Source organism: Diceros bicornis, chromosome 32 (assembly GCF_020826845.1).
Source record: "Diceros bicornis minor isolate mBicDic1 chromosome 32, mDicBic1.mat.cur, whole genome shotgun sequence".
NCBI lineage: Eukaryota > Metazoa > Chordata > Mammalia > Perissodactyla > Rhinocerotidae > Diceros > Diceros bicornis.
Window position 1 is genome coordinate 26,479,238 of NC_080771.1, and position 14,728 is coordinate 26,493,965.

A 14,728-nucleotide genomic window follows, 5' to 3' on the forward strand; every position below is an offset into this window, starting at 1 on the left:
TAAAAATGGAGACAAGACCTATTTATTCATTTGGCAAATATTAATTGAGCATCTGCAATGCATCAGGCAACTCTTCAAGACAGTGGGGTACAGCACAAATAAAGAAGAAGAAAAAGAGAAGATCATTTTGCAATTTGTTACAGTAGTCACGAGATACTGATATATGTCTGATATAAATTAAGTGGAAATAAAGCATTACATGGTGCCTGAAGTAAGAAATCAATAATGAGAATAAAGAAATACTAAAAAGAAAAGAAAAAAATGAGGTTGTTGATAATAGTATGATGAACTTCATACACGCAACAAGATGTTGAGGGAGGATAAGTTTTACAAAAATGAAAAATCAGGCCGAATATGAAAGCAATTGCGTTGACATGCATATCAAAAAGTCATTGATAACCTCTGGGCAATGGAAAATAAATGGGTTTTCACACAAGCGTAGTTGTTTTAAAAGAAAGAATACAAATAATTCATATTAGTTAATTATATCATTTTGATTCTTCTAAGAAAGGAAAACATCCTGAACTCTATTTAATAAATATTACTATAGTTTACTCATCTGTTTAATTTTCACATGACTGTTATCCTCTTTGTTCAACATAGCGCTGAATAAAGTTGCTTAGAATACCTAATGTTGTGGCCTCTCAAAATAATACAGTCAGATCGTATAAAAGGAAAGAGTGTGTAGGGTATTCGTGGGGAAAACCACGACCAGTAGAGGTAAGAATTCAAATGCCTGAGACTTAAAGACTAGATGAGGCAGATGAGGGAGAGCTTGGTTGGCCAGGTTGAGACTTGTTTACAACTGGGAAACAGGAAGCAGTTTACTTTAGAAGTTAAGCAAGTAGAAGAAGAAGGACATAGCAACAGGATCATTAACCGAAATAGCTGAAGGCAGACGAGAAGTAGGAGACAGGAGATGCGAGGTCAGTGAAGGAATTAGTCAGGAGCACTTGGACTGTCTTGTCCAGTGAGAAACACAGCGAGAGAGAGAGGTGGGACAATTCAAATGAAGAATCCACAGAACTTACTGACCTTTTGGATAAAGGGGAATGAAGAAAGATAAGTTCAACAGTTCTCCAGGATTCTCATAGTAGATGATCGGGGAAAACGTGAAAGAGGAAGAAAAATTATGGAGGCGATATGTGGTCAGATAAAAAATAATGACTATGAACTTCCAAATAGAAACATTCAGTGGGTAATTAGTCATGCAGAAATGGAATAAAATAAGAAACTAGAATTCTGATTTTCCCAAATGAAAAACACCAAGAGGCATCAATCAATTTTATATTCTGACTTGCTTTAGCTGATGGATTTAAATTCCTCTCCGGTTCACTTTCTCTGACACTGACTAATAGTGCGAGAGATGGACATACGAGACTGAGCACAAAAAAATACGGTGTGTGGCTTTGGTGAAGTGTTCTATTGGCCTAGAGATGAGAAAGAATTCTGTCAAGCTGAATCTGAGAAGCAATTAAAAAAAAAGTCTATGATTGATGTGAGGAATAATGTTTGTAACTGTAAAACTCATTAGCAGCAGTCTTGCAAAAGGAACAACTGGAATTGGATTATTTGATCGTGGAGCTATGATTTCAATGTCAGTGGCAACCTGGGATGGTAGAAAGACCAAGGGATTGCCTTGGAATTGGAATTCCAGTGCTCTAGTTACAAGGTTTGGTTATTGGGAAAGATACTCAACTCATCTGTATCTCAGTTTCCTTATCTGTAAAAATAAATATTTTTTATAGGGATATTGTAAGGATACAGTATCCTTACTGTGGAAAAACAATATGGCAATTTCTAGCACATTTTCTGCCTCTTCACAGGTACTCAACAAAAGTTAATTCTATTCTTTATACCCTACCCACCTCCCACACACACACAAGGAGAAAAAAATCTATTTTTAATAGGTAATGCCTGGTTAAGAAAAACGATCATATTTATATTGCTTTGTAAACAAAAGTTCAGATCAATACATAGGTAATAAAACTCTACCCTCAAGCTTATATTGTTGTACCTTTGAATCCCATAGGTAGACTGAACATTTCTCAGGTTTTACATTACATGGAGATAGAAAGAACTAGAAAAAAATATAACATAAAACAGAAGACTTTTTTTTGGAAATGTTGAGCTTTGGTGTTCAAATTTTAGCCTTCAAGAATTTATTGGACTGTAAACTGATTATATGAGCACTTTTCTGCCAATAAAGTATAGTTCAATAAAAAGTTTAAAATTTTTAAACTTTCCTAACACAAAAATCATCAAAAGTAATAATAGCTGCCATGTATTAAATATTTAATATGTGTCAATGATTGTGAATATATTATTGCACTTAATACTGTGAAAACAAACATTTCACATTCTGGTTGATAAAACAGTCTAAGGTTTAAGCACACAGTGGCAACATCTATGTTTTAACACTTTAATAAAATAGCTTCACTGTGCCCACAATTAATCAAGTCTAGGAAGCACAGAGGTATTTAAAAATTGTTGTGTCATACAATAGACACTCATAAGGGCAGGCAGATTAGCCCATTCAGAGCCTGGAAAAGAACTGGGGACAAACATACTGCAAGATGCATAAGAATTGCTTAAGATGGACTTTGAATGGATGGTTAGGTTGGAATCAATCCAAGTTGTCATTGTAATTTATTTAATCCAGAGCATCATCCAGCATTTTATTCCACGCAGATTTTAGGAGTCGAGCTTCAAGGGGACACTGGATTGGAATTCTTTAAAAGGGTACAGGCATGACTAACATTGAGAAGAGTGATTACAGCTTTTCAGAAAGAGTGCTGCAAGCTGGGTCCCGTTAGATTTCGTCTCTGTGAAAAATACTCTGATCACTGAGAAACTAAGACAAAGTGCGCATCTGCGGTGCAGCTTTAAAGCATACACTGAGTTGCATTTTTAATCTGTAGTTGGAAATGAAAGATACATCTGACATTTTTGTGAAACAAATTCTATGATTTTTTTTTTTGACCCGAGGAAGGGTAAAGCACATCTCACCTTTAGTGGCCGCCTCTATTTTGTTATTTAAACACTGTAAAGTAAAAATGTTTTAGACCAGCTCCAAGGGGCCTTGGGCTAGAGCGCTAGGAGATGGCAATCAATAGATATTCAAATTACTCTATGACTTCGATGTTTGAAACACTTAAGGGAGAAGACAATGTGAAATTAGGTAAACTAGCAACGTACTTAACAGAGGGTGGTTACACAGTTCATTAAGACAGAGCATTAAGTCAATATGCAACGTCTCTGAGCATTTGTTTGGGCCTCTAGCTTTTCATAAACTGATCTCTGCCTTGCAATAATTTAACTGTTTTTTTCCTACGAACCAATACAGTATATCAGCAGATGTGCAGATAATAAAAAATCAATGCACTCTGTCATACGCTCTCAACTCTCTTCAGATAATTCTCACTTTGGAAAGAAACTAAAGCACCAGGATATTAAATTCTTGAAAAATCAAAGGACGTGTAAGCAAAATATCACATAGGATTTGAGGTCAATTCTGGAAGTGTATTTGTCTCAGAGCACTAGTAATGTCTCCTCTCATATTGAAATTATATTCTTATTGTTCTGATTTGCATTTCTCTTCATAATCTATTTTTTCACATAGACTCATTCTCTACATTTAAAACGATGTGACTTAAAACTCAAAGAAACTCATTCTTTAAACTGTCTTCCAGTTGTGAAATATTGGTAAGTACTTGTCTTTCTATCCATTCTTTTATTAGTTTGCGTGATTTGATGGGTTACTTTAGAAAAAAGTTAGGAACATAATAGTTCACTTGGTGGAAACTCTTATTTGTGTTATAATTTTGCATTTAAATCTGACAGTTTAATTGAAAAAGGATGTATTTGAAACAGGAAAAATGAACACAAGCACATGGAAAATATTTTGTTGGGAGTAGTAAAATATAGACATAAAATTTGTTTCAATAATATGTAGAGTTTATTTAAAATAAATGTGCACTCTCAGAGTTGATGTGTACTAAAGAAAAACATCCCGTGTTCTTTTCTCATCTGTTTCTTCTTTTGTTTTCTAAACAAAAATCTAATGATGAGTTCCAGAGAAGAAGCATTTATTTTTTCACAAAGCTAGGGAATGCATCTCTCCTTTCATAAAGTGCCAGACTGTGTCCATTATTCTTGTGACTCTCAGAATTCTAGGATGTATTTGCCACAACTGAAAAGTTCTGAACTCACTTGATAAAAGAAGCATGAGAGCACTGTAAAAAGATTTTAAAAATCCCATTCCTAATTTCTAGAATCCATTAACTGTGTACTGATTTGGAGATTCTTGACTCTACAAACTTCAGTGTCTATTTTAACATGAGAGCATGTAAGAGGTAACAAGCCAACTTTTCAGAAACTAAAATAGACACCCAATTACACAGCTTTCCTTGTATATGCTGATTTTTGAAATATACATCTTATGTTTGTTGGTTCATATAAATAACATCATGTTTCTATGCTGGAGACTTGAAAAAGAAGATTAGTTTCTAATGATGTCTGTTTATACTGTTGGTATTTCCAATGACTTCATTGCTTGGCTAGGCTAAATATCTGAATTTACATATCTAATATTTCACCTAACAGTGTTTTAAGGTCTGTTGTCATATAAAACTCTGCTTGCTTTGCCAAATTCATAACTGTAAGGAGCAACATATTTATGATTAATGATGGAAAATATGCTTCCAAGATGTTTTTATTTGCATTTATAGATATAATTTGCTAAAGGATTTATGTGAGCACTACTCATAAATGTTCTCATCAGATGTTTGACTATAAAACATTTCTAAATGCCACACTCTATGTGCTAATGATCTATTCATCTGAAATAGTATTCTGACTTCTGTAAGTGGTATATATTTTAGGTCTTTTACAGATACTCTTTATATCCTCCTGTTTTAGCACATACCTGGAACAAGAATAAATTCCCTGGACAGTTAGGACAATTCAGAGGATAAAGTTGATGAATCAGGACTTAAGAAGCTCAAGGTAACTAGACGTTAATTAACCTTCAAAGTCCAGGGCAGAGTGTTCACACATAGCCAGGAAGGCCAAGAGCACATGGAACATGTGGAGTGAAAAGGGACAAAATGAGGAAGTCGCTTACAAGATGACAGAGTATTATGCATGATTAGGGACATCCATGAGAAATTGCAAGGCATCCTATTGAGACAGATAAAAATGAGTGAAACGCTGGGACCATCTCAATTTATTGATAAGGTTAGTCACTTCAAGGGCATATTTGTAATTTCATTTTTCTCCACATAAACATTGCCCCAGTTAGCTCATAAAATTCTACCTAATCTTTTCCCAATGAATACCTGATAATTTTTTTCTCTTGCCCACCTCTTCTGGCTTTCCAAGGCAGTTTGACTAACTCCATTATAAGTCCTTATCTTTATTTTTATCTTTTTCTTTTTATTCTACACCTTATGTTTATTTTTAGCTCTACTTTATTTCCTACATTATTTTTGGAACTAGGACAATTATATTAACAAATTGTGTCCAAGCAAAAATTGCACCAGACAAAGTTAAACAGGGAGGGAAGACCGTATTCAGGCTATTGCAGTAGGGGAGAGAGACTGAACTGAGCTACCCTAAACAAGGTGGGAGGGATTTTAAGTGCTGGGGAGAGCTGGTGGAAAAGTACTGGAGGACATTAAAGGGGAAGTTGATCAATGAGATGGGTTGAGCACATCAGATTACTCCTGAGTTGGCAAATGTTTTTCTCTGTGATTAGGCCATTGTGTTTGCTAACTGGTGCCCATCAAAGTTAGACTCCTCCTCTCCCATAGAGACTGGGGAATAGGGATGCTATCTCCTTAGATGTTTACTGTCAAAGAGATGGGTCCCAGGTCCTTGAGAAAACATTTCCTGGGTTGTAAAACCAGCAAGAGGCTGGGAGAAGATTTATGCACATTTCAAAGGGTCAGAAAAAGAATTTACAATCGCAAGTTTTCTGAAGTAAATCTTGTAAGAATAAGGAAGTCAGGGCCTATAGGCATGAAGAAGCCTGTCTCAAGTTTAATGAAACTGAAGGGAAAGTTAAGACTATCTTGGTTGTTGGTTGAGTGTTTATTAATTTTCAAATATTAACATTTGTATCTATAGTGTATCAGTTGCATATTTTACATTTGAATATAAATTCTGTAGCACACAAACAAATGAACGAGTGTAAATATTTCATGCCAGTCTTTAATCTTCTGTCTGTGTTCTTAATTCCATTTCCTTCTTGTAGACTTCCATCATCATTTATTGAGCCAAAATTCGCTAGAGTGTGCCTAGTGCCAAACACTGAAACAGCTAAGACACAATCCCTCCTCCCCAGCGGCCTCTCTCCACTGACTACAAGGATGCTCAGGCTTTTATCACCTAAAGGTAACTCCAGTCACAGAAGAGAGGGGTGATACAGTGTATTATCTAGCAGCCTTACCACAAGCCAAGCCAGTGTACACATAGTCCAGAAGGATATATAAAGCAGTCATGCATCCTTTTGCCCATATTTTATATCCTAGTGCAGAAAGTGTCCACAGTGGAGAAATGCATGTTGCTTCTTTACATTATTCAACTTGTTCCTGGCTCCCCGTAGCCTGGGGAATCTTTGTTCAAAACTCTAGAGCTGCACTTTGTCCAATATGGTAGCCACTAGACACATGTGACTACTGAGCACGTGAAATGTGACCAGTCCAAATTGAGAAAATTGCTGTAATTGTACAAAACACACCAGATTTTAAAAACGTGATATGATAAAAATAATGTAAAATATCTCTGATAATTTTTATATTTATTACTTGTTAAATGATACTATTTTGGATATTGGGCTAAATTTTAAAATGAATTTTACTTGTTTTATTTTTTTTTTATAATATGGCTACTAGGAAATTTAAAATTACAGATGTGGTGTACATTATATTTCTATTGGTCAGCGAGGCTCTAGAGAGCCAGACTACCCTCCTTCCTAGTACCTGGTGTATTTTTCTCCTTGCTTTTGGCCCCTGTTAAAAGGACTATCCTCTTCTATTTCTGCCTGCTTCTCTTGTTGTTCAAATACCAGCTGAAATGACATCTCCTCCCCACAGCACTGGGTTACTTAACACTACTTTATAATTTATAGTGGTTATATATGTGTCATCATATTTCTCATACTAAAACATGCTCCTTTTTGTATCCCCTCCAATGGAGTTTGTAATTAAACACATAGTGAAGCTCAATAAATATCCATTTAATGTCCTAAATTCTGATCAAACAGCTAGCTGAAAACCCACTGTCTTCAATTTATCATCATATTCCTATCATTTTGCCTGGGGGAGGTGAAAGATTAAATAGGACCTTTAAGTAATCTGCTGCTCTGAGTTCAGAGAGTTTGAGAAAATCTAAACTTCCCTCCCTCCCTGCACCCAACCTGGTCATTAGGCCTCTATCAATGGGCTGGAGCAAGTTTCCAGATGCGGTCTGAATTCTTACTTCTCTAAAGGTGCTTATGCTGAATTCAAGGATAATTTGAGTAGAAAATTTTCTACTGTGTAAGAGCAAGGAAATTATGATGAGAAATATATTTTTTTATTGACGTGCAAGTTTCTTTTTTTTTTTTTTCTTCACAAAGACTCTTACTCAATGTTGTGATTGTTCCTTTCTTGCAAAAATGTTGTCCACAGGCAGGATTCTATTCATGTAAATTGTCAATAAGCATCCTTGATAAACAAGTGAAAGAAATCAGAGAATTCGCTGGAAAGAATTTCAACCCCATGCTGATTTCATGCAAGTACAATGTAATGGAAACATCCATGACGAAATATTTCTATGGTCAATGTGCAGACCTATAAATTACTAAATTCTCCAAGGCTGTGAAGGAATGGTAAAACTCAGTTTTCAAAGTGTTTTAAGTAAATGTATTTTAGAAGAGTTGCCGCTTGAGGCACATGTGGAACAGCTTACTTTGTTCCCTTGTAAAAGGCTAATGGAGTAGCTTACAGCATCACAAGGGTGACCATTTCCCCCGGGGAGTGGGAAACACCACTTTATCTTTCACATTGTCCATTCTGGGCACACAGGGGAATTATACTTGCTGCTAATGCAGAAGATGAGTAAGCCCTTACATAAACACACTGAGAATGAGGATTTATAGAGGCAGATTTTATAGCCTACTTTAGGATCAAGCATTAGTTCACATTCACTGTCTTCCAGCAGCTGACCTGCAGCTCCGAGCATGGGGTCGTCCATGTCCTGCACACCATGTAGATCCGCCTGGAACTTAGCCCAGAGAGACATGCTGGAAATATGAGCTTACCTCACTTTCCTTCATTTTCAAGGATGACATTGAGACTATATGGATTGCAACAGTTTGATGAAGCTAAACATTTCAGTTCCAACAAAGAAACACAATACATTACTTGCTCTGAATAATGACATATATCACACACGTTAACTCAGGAAAAAATGCATTACACTTTTCCTGTACTTAAAATTTAAAGGTCATGGTTTAAGTCAGGATTTCTCAATCTCGGCACTGTTAACATTTTGGGCTGAATAATTCTCTTTTTTTTTGGTGAGGGTGTTGTCCTATGCATTGTAGGATATTTAGTAGCATTCCTGGCCTCTACGCACTAGAAATCAGTATCCTCTGTCCCTGGATCGTGACAACCAAAAGTGTCTCCAGATATTGCCAGATGTCCCCTAGGAAGGTGGGCAAAACTGCCCCCACAAGAACCACTGATTTAAATTAATATTTTACAGAGTTCACTTATGTTTGTGTGCATGTATGTAATATACATGCTCACACATATTGGAACTTTATCAGGGTATACAGGTGCATGTGATCACATAAAAATCATAGTATATCTAAATACTTTACAAAATACGTGAAATAAAACTTCAGTTGCAATCAGTATCAAGGAAAATCAAGAGGGATATAATGATCTTCTCAAATTATGTATTCATGCGGCAAGTTTTTTTGTTGAAAATTTGCTTTGAATATCATTATGTTAATTATAAAAACACCCATCATTATAATTAAACAAAATACAGTATTCTAAAAATGTCTGTTGAGCAAATTGAATGAGCCAGATGCTATTCCAAGCGTTTAGGCTGAAGTAGAGAAGTGAAGCAAATGGATCCCTGCCCTTATGAAGCTTACAGTATAGGGAAGTCATATAATACTTAAATAGTCATGCAAGCAAATATGAAATTAACAATTGCGACATGAGCTCTGAAGACAAGGTTCATGGTAAGGACACTCTCCAAGGAAGTGAATTATAATACACATGCTATGCATAACCATACTTACGTTACATGTCAACAATGGTCATATTATCGTTTAAATCAATGGTGGTGCTCATAGAATGCCAACGGAGTATTGGAATTGGTGGTTGAAATCAAGGGACAGGTGATCTCAGTTATCCACGGAGGCAGACACTCTCTTGGCTTCAGGTATGATGAGGAAAGACTGAGGGTCAGGTTAAAGTACCCATCTGTATTAAAGCCGGGAAGAAAGAAGGGAGATTGGAACAAGCAAGATGAATGATATTATGCAGCAAAACAAAAAAGAAAATGAGAGCTAGAGGTGAAGTACACATACACATATATTTGTATACATATAGATACATATGTATACACATACAGAATTTTAAATAACTATTCTATTTGGTAAAAATCTTATGAAGAAAAAGACTTGGAGATTTTTAATTCTGAGCATAAATTTTCCTAGTCAGCAAGATAAGAGGTGATAATTTGTATGGGGGCTCATAAACACAAGATATAAGGGTACAGTTATATTTATAGGCTGTCTACTGAGTACCCAAACGCCATGGAACAAATGTTATGACAAAGATGAAAACTTTTCTTGGTAGCTAATAAGTTATTTCTCACTCCTGCTAGAAGTCCAACGCAGGTTAGGATTGGGTGGTTGGGGGACGGTTCTGGTTCACATAGCCAGTCAGATGGAAACTACTATCTTGTAGCTAAAGCTTCCGGAACACTCAGACTCTTGGCAGGGCAGGGAAAACAAGGAGAACTAAATCGTGGTCTTTCATTGGCCATTTCATTGGACACAGTAGTCATATGGTATTGCCTAACCATGTAGAGAAGAAAATTAAATATTTGGAGAATATTAGTATGTCTGCTATGTACATCAAGATGTATATTTATAGAAGTGTTTGTACACTTTACAACAATGTTTGTATCTAGTACTATAGTGTCTGTGACAGAAACAAAAGAGAAGGACCTAAATGATCATCAGTAGAGACAGGTTAAATGCAACCATGGGATGGAATACTATGGGAAGGTCCTCCGGTGCTTATTAGGGAAAAATTACAGATGTATTGTTAAGGACGAAAAAATAAAACATAGAGAAACTTTTATAGTGTGAAGCCTCTGTTAGCGAGATTGGGGGTCAAAAAAGAGACTTTATTTTTTTCACTTGGTAGCCTTCTGTACTGTTTGGATTACTTACTTTTTGAATTTTTCGTTTTTACACATGCGTTTAATCAAGCATTACTGAATTAATAGGTTAAGAAAATATAATGGTTGCATTTTGACTACTCAGAAGAGAGACATATTATGAACGTAACAATATCACTAGAGCCCATTCAGAAATCATAGTGCATAAAGGAAAGAATCTTTAGAAGCAATACAAGCTTAGAGAAATTTTAACTTGTTCTCTTTCTTGAGCCTAAAATTGTTCAATGAGCTCAAACCTGCCTGGCGTTTTGACCATCAATTATTACCGTATATTTATAGATATACTCTTTCCCAGCAATTTCAGAAGGTTAAAGCAAATATATATAATCAGCCTACTATTTGCCGGAAGATAAAGTGCCATTGAGACTTGTGTAATCAAAGGAAAATTGTTCTAAAGATAACTTTAGCACTGGCTGGTGTTAAAATGTTGCAAGAAAGAGCCTTTCAAATATAAGACAAATGTATATATTTACTTTCAAATCTATTCAGATTGGGACTTAAAAAAATACGACCCTTCATGTATGAATATGATTTTGTGGATGCAGCATCACAGAAGTATATTATGGAATTATGTTTTATAGAAGTGATGGGTTTGTCTTGAGCCAGTCTTATGCAGCCTGATGCACTTTGGAGCAATTCTAAGCCTTAAGAGATGTTTCCTGTGGCCACGAGATTTCCTCTTTCACCTAATCAATACTTATGGTTCAGATAGAAATTCAGAGTCGCTTCCTCAGGGACACCTTCTCTGACCCAAAGACAGGGTCACGTCCCCTAAGTGGACAATTTGAACATGCTTTACCATTTTTCTTTGCTCTGCTTATTATACCATCCAGCTAAAGGTTTGTGTTTGACATGACTCACTTGACTGAAGCTCCAAATCTGCTTTGTTCCACCTTGTAAATACATCTCTGATCAGAGTGGCTGAAACATAGGTTTCGAAAGATATCTTTTAAATGAATGCACACGTGAGCAAATGGACATGTTCATGTTTACATACATGCGTGTGTGTCTTGTTCAGCGTAATCTACAAGAAGAGGCTGGAGGTACTACAAGCAGCATAGGGAGTCACGTCTTCCCCTCTCGTGTGAAAAGAACTCAGAAAGAATGACATAGCTTGTTGGAGTCTGCTCTGAACCATCCTACAAGACTTGGAGAGCCAAGGCAAACTCTGCATTGTCCTGCTCAAGTCCAACTATGGTGTGATTTTTGAAACCATACCTTAGATTTTAGAAAACATGCTGCTACTGAACTGTTATGCCCACCAGGCTGTCCTGGCTGGGGGTGGAAATGAGGAAAGACACTGGGAATACATTAACTGCTGTCAATAGGAGTTGGATTTTCCTAAATAGGAATGAAGGTATAGACTGTGGGGCTTTGAAAACATGGTTTTAATCTAAGGGGTAGCAGAACATTAAATAACACGGAGACAGACGATTAGAATTAGGAATGGGGGTCATTTTGGGGGGACATCATGAGAAGGGCTTGGTCTTTTTTCCTCCTCCTGTAAATAGTCTTATTCATTTGTTATATTGTAATTTCTTCTAGACTTCCCTGAGCCATCAATAAAGTCTGTTCCTCATACTCTGCCTTTCTCCCAGTGGCAGACTGAGGAATTAAGACAAGCTTGTAAAGTGATGGCGCTGTGCTCATCTAGGCAGGTCTGCAATCCTGGAGCTCCAGGCTGGCATGTGTCAATGTCATCAGAGAAGCAAGGCAGAGTTGTGAACAGATGATCTCAGGGCTGATGATGATGGAGACGGATCCCTGGGAAGGCAAAGGAAGTGTAGAAAATGGATAGCAGAGAAACTACATGGATGTTGAGGGATGAGAAAAAGCTATGTGGAATTATATAGTGAGAGTAGAGGCTGCACTGAAAAGTTGCATCAGGCTGTGCCCTTGGTAAGGAGTTTGAATATCATTCTGCAACCAAAGGGGATTATCTGTAGTTTCTTAGTAGCTGAAATTTTTCATCTTCTAGGTTTCAGAAAGATAATTCAAGAGTCAGTGTGGAGAGATGGCAAGACCAGTGCTGAAGTCATTAAAATGTAAGAGCAAGAAAGAGTAGTTTCTTAAAAAGGGAGATTCTTATCTCTTATATCTTCTATTTTTGTAAGTGTTATAAGTTGATTGTTTTTCCTGTCGAAATAAAAAATTATTTTTATGAAAATTATGGGAAAATTATCAACTTAGAAGACATATCAGGGTTGGGGAGGGGTATCTCAGAGGTATCAAGATTTGACTAAAGGATACGTGTTTTGTGACATTAGAAGACAGAAAAATAGAAAAACAGTCTGTACAAGCTTATGACTGATGAAACAGAAACAGCCGTGCATTTCGTCCGTTGGTTAACACCCAACTGCATAGTTGAGTCAACTGGAATCATGAAAAGAGATATGCTTGTATAGTTAAAGAATGAGGATTAATTATACCACTGGAGGATATGTGTGTGTGTGTACGCATACATGTATGTTGTATACATACACAACATACACACCTATTTCATGTATCTCACCGAATCCATCTTCTCACCAGAGACTTTTAAAATCTAAATAGTGTAGCAATGTTAATTTCATTATCTGACAGAACTTCTTTCCCCAATAATTGCTCTGCAAAAATTAAATGCTAAATCAGCAAACTTCTAGGGTATTCAGTCGATCTGCTATTATGCAAGATTATGCATTTTCTGTTAAGTGGTTCCCAGAGGCTTACAAAACAGGTTAACTTGGTCCTAAACGTGGATTAATTTCTTTACTATTTCCCAGCCTTGTTTAACCTCTTTAGTGTGAAACATGATTAGTTCACCTAATATTTTTATTTGATTTAAATACTAAGAAAACTAACTCTCAGAAAATATTAACTCCTTTGATATCTTTTAGGAAGTATAGCAACAGAGGTTTTGATATTGATTTTTGTCATAGGTTTTTTTTGGTTCTTTTACCTCCAAATATATTTTGATATATATCTGTACATTTGTATAATCTCTGATGACATTTAGGAGAGATTATTTCATGTCGTTATAGAAGAGTTTTTCCTGTGAATAAAGGATATTTGCTCAAGGCAATAAAGGGACTGACTGCAAATCTGGCACGGCCTTTTGTTTGGTGTACCCTGTTACGTAATATATGTACTTTATTTGGCCTATGCTTCCTTGGTATATAATTCCTCAAAAATATGGGAATATAGCAACATCAGCTAGCCCAGAAGCAATGCTATTGACCTGTGTGGTCAGGGCAGTTGGAGACATATGGGAGCAGTTAATCAGCTAATGGGTATTTCTGTAGGGAGAAGGTGTCTAGTGATGACGTATGAGTCACACAGCCCCAGTGGACAGCACCATGATTCTAGAACTAGAGTCCCTTTCTCGGGGTGTTTTGCTGACTGTCTGTGTAGATCTTTTCTCCTCCTGTGCCACTTTACCATTGCCCACCATTAATGTATTAAATACATGGTTTACAAAGTTACCAAATTTAACTATAGGGTAAAGGATGTTTTGAATTCACAAAAGAAGCAAGTTTACTTTTTAAATCTATGTTACTTATATCCATAAATTATACTGAAGTAAGACTAGTTTTTAAAACATTACGAGGTATTTTTCACTACTTATATAACATTTTATAGTTTTATTTTAGTACAAGAAACTATAATAAGCTATAAATAATGGCTCCAAATCTCACCACCTAGGTAAACCCTGGAATCATCCTTTCTAGATGGCCTCACCTTTTAACTTCTACCAACAGGGTGTGGGATAGTATAAAGCATTTTAGTTCTCGCCTTTCTGAAATACGAAAAATGCTATTTCACTGTTTAATTTGTATCAATATAAATGACGTTCTCTAGTCTTACTTATTGGCTGTGTTCAAAAATGCTTATTGCATGTAATTTGTTTAAACATTTTAAAATCTGCTTAGTGGATAAAGCTACACATTACATGCAATGAATGTAGGTAATTGGTAATTGGTAGAATGTGAGAAAACATGAACAGTATCAGTCATATATATTCATCCGAACATGTTTTAGACTTCTCATCAAGCAGGAGAATGAAGCAACACACCATCAATGTATTATAAACTAGACCAGTGGTTCTCAAAGTGAGGTCCCCAGACTGGGAGCATCAGTATCATCTGGGAACTTGTCAGAACTGCAAAATTTGGGGCCCCACTAAAACCTACCAATCAGTATCTTGGAGTGGGGCCCCACAATCTGTGTTTTAACAGGCCCTCCAGGTGACTATGATGAACCACATTGAAGTTGGAGA

The 14,728-nt window shown here is 36.3% G+C and overlaps 1 long non-coding RNA gene across 3 annotated transcripts in view; it reads left to right on the forward strand.

The window, feature by feature from the left end:
• The window catches only part of LOC131396218 (uncharacterized), a 31,932-nt gene that overhangs the window by 6,121 nt on the left and 11,083 nt on the right, over positions 1-14,728 (forward strand). The window contains exons 1-4 of one of the 3 annotated variants that reach the window (XR_009216444.1): positions 2,278-2,877; positions 3,623-3,705; positions 4,921-5,007; positions 6,257-6,396. This is a non-coding gene — a long non-coding RNA (uncharacterized LOC131396218). Of the gene's footprint in view, positions 1-2,277; positions 2,878-3,622; positions 3,706-4,920; positions 5,008-6,256; positions 6,397-14,728 lie in introns of those variants that run through there. The other 2 variants (XR_009216442.1, XR_009216443.1) reach the window with 2 other exon arrangements.